General features: G+C 50.5%; 1 protein-coding gene across 1 annotated transcript in view; it reads right to left on the bottom strand.

Annotated features, from left to right (window-relative positions):
• The window catches only part of LOC125038063 (zwei Ig domain protein zig-8-like), a 38,306-nt gene that overhangs the window by 15,344 nt on the left and 20,462 nt on the right, over window positions 1-2,500 (bottom strand). The window lies entirely within an intron of this gene.

Here is a 2,500-nt window from a genome sequence, read left to right on the forward strand (position 1 = left end):
AAAAAAAAATGACATTCATATTTGCTAAATCAGTATGACAATCCTATAACATCATACAGAAAATGAATAAACGTATGAACTAAAATGATTTTTAAAAATAAAAAGAATATATACAAAGCGTATTTACGTAACGACTTTATATATATACAAAAAAAAAGTGACATACTTAATGAGAATTGACATACCATGCCGAGAATGTTCAAATGTAGCATCATATATGAATATAAAACACATTTTGGTCTACATGCCAAGCACAACAAAGCGAGGGGGTTAATGCCTATTCTGTCAGTCACTTAGACAATAGCAATGCATCTGACTGAAGGGACTGGGAGGTTTCAGTCACTTGGGAACACATCAGTCAATAAATATTTAGCTTGCCATTCAGCTAGACACTTAAGTCATCCTGTTCAATGGCTAATTTAATGTTTATAAGCAAGTGAAACAAATAAGTGACAAAAGGATTTTTAAAAAATATGTAAGTGAGAAATAGAAGTCAGTCTATTATCTATGTGAAGATTTCTATTCGTGTTGCTTATATGGGAGAAAAGTCGTACTTATTACAAGATTAATAAGTGCAAAGGAACTTAATAATAAAAGGAATACTGTATATATATATATATATATATATATATATATATATATATATATATATATATATATATATATATATATAACAAAAACAAGGTAAGTGATATAATGTGAAAAAAAATTGATAGTACAAAAACATTATAAAAAAAATAAAAATAAAAAATAACTGACATCCCACCTTTAAAAAAAAAAAAACATACACGAAAGTAAAAAAAGAAAAAAAACAGACAAAAAAAGAAAAATAAACAGAGACAAAAATAGAAAATTAGAATAAAGGAAAGCAAGATGAAATCCAAACAGAGCCGCATAAACAGGCTTGTCTGTTTGTCCGTCACCATCAAAGGCAAACAAGGTTTAAGACATCGCTTTGAAGCTTCGAGTGTGATAGGGCTTAAGGGCGTGGAACTTGTGCACAGAATACCTCGAGGGCGACTCCTCCTCGTAGGTCGGTTGCTCAAGGTACAGCTCGTAAAGAGGGGGAGGGGGGGGGAGAGGGGGTAGCCAAGAGATGTGGCGGAGGGAGCGGGGGGGCATTGAGAAGTGGCGGGGGGGAGGGGGTGGGCAAGAGAAGAGCCGAGGGGGGGAGCCAAGAGAAGAGCCGAGGGGGGGAGCCAAGAGAAGAGCCGAGGGGGGGAGCCAAGAGAAGAACCGAGGGGGGAGCCAAGAGAAGAGCCGAGGGGGGGGAGCCAAGAGAAGAGCCGAGGGGGGGAGCCAAGAGAAGAGCCGAGGGGGGGGAGCCAAGAGAAGAGCCGAGGGGGGGAGCCAAGAGAAGAGCCGAGGGGGGGGAGCCAAGAGAAGAGCCGAGGGGGGGAGCCAAGAGAAGAGCCGAGGGGGGGAGCCAAGAGAAGAGCCGAGGGGGGGGAGCCAAGAGAAGAGCCGAAGGGGGGGAGCCAAGAGAAGAGCCGAGGGGGGGGAGCCAAGAGAAGAGCCGAGGGGGGGAGCCAAGAGAAGAGCCGAGGGGGGGGAGCCAAGAGAAGAGCCGAGGGGGGAGCCAAGAGAAGAGCCGAGGGGGGGGGAGCCAAGAGAAGAGCCGAGGGGGGGGAGCCAAGAGAAGAGCCGAGGGGGGGAGACAAGAGAAGAGCCGAGGGGGGGAGCCAAGAGAAGAGCCGAGGGGGGAGCCAAGAGAAGAGCCGAGGGGGGGAGCCAAGAGAAGAGCCAAGAGAAGAGCCAAGAGAAGAGCCGAGGGGGGAGCCAAGAGAAGAGCCGAGGGGGGAGCCAAGAGAAGAGCCGAGGGGGGGGGGGGCAAGAGAAGAGCCGAGGGGGGGGAGCCAAGAGAAGAGCCGAGGGGGGGGGAGCCAAGAGAAGAGCCGAGGGGGGAGCCAAGAGAAGAGCCGAGGGGGGGGAGCCAAGAGAAGAGCCGAGGGGGGGGGAGCCAAGAGAAGAGCCGAGGGGGGGAGACAAGAGAAGAGCCGAGGGGGGGAGCCAAGAGAAGAGCCGAGGGGGGGAGCCAAGAGAAGAGCCGAGGGGGGGAGCCAAGAGAAGAGCCGAGGGGGGGAGACAAGAGAAGAGCCGAGGGGGGGAGCCAAGAGAAGAGCCGAGGGGGGGAGCCAAGAGAAGAGCCAAGAGAAGAGCCAAGAGAAGAGCCGAGGGGGGGAGCCAAGAGAAGAGCCGAGGGGGGGAGCCAAGAGAAGAGCCGAGGGGGGGGGGCAAGAGAAGAGCCGAGGGGGGGGAGCCAAGAGAAGAGCCGAGGGGGGAGCCAAGAGAAGAGCCGAGGGGGGGAGCCAAGAGAAGAGCCGAGGGGGGGAGCCAAGAGAAGAGCCAAGAGAAGAGCCGAGGGGGGGGGGGGCAGTGGCACTGTGGCGAGGGGGGGGGGGGAGGCACTGAATAGGGTCCGAAGAGTATGATTAATTGAATTTCAGTGATTTTTGTTCGTTGATTGCGTGATTTATTCAATTATCTGTTAGTGTTTGTT

The sequence above is a fragment of the Penaeus chinensis genome, chromosome 24, assembly GCF_019202785.1.
Source record: "Penaeus chinensis breed Huanghai No. 1 chromosome 24, ASM1920278v2, whole genome shotgun sequence".
Classification (NCBI taxonomy): domain Eukaryota; kingdom Metazoa; phylum Arthropoda; class Malacostraca; order Decapoda; family Penaeidae; genus Penaeus; species Penaeus chinensis.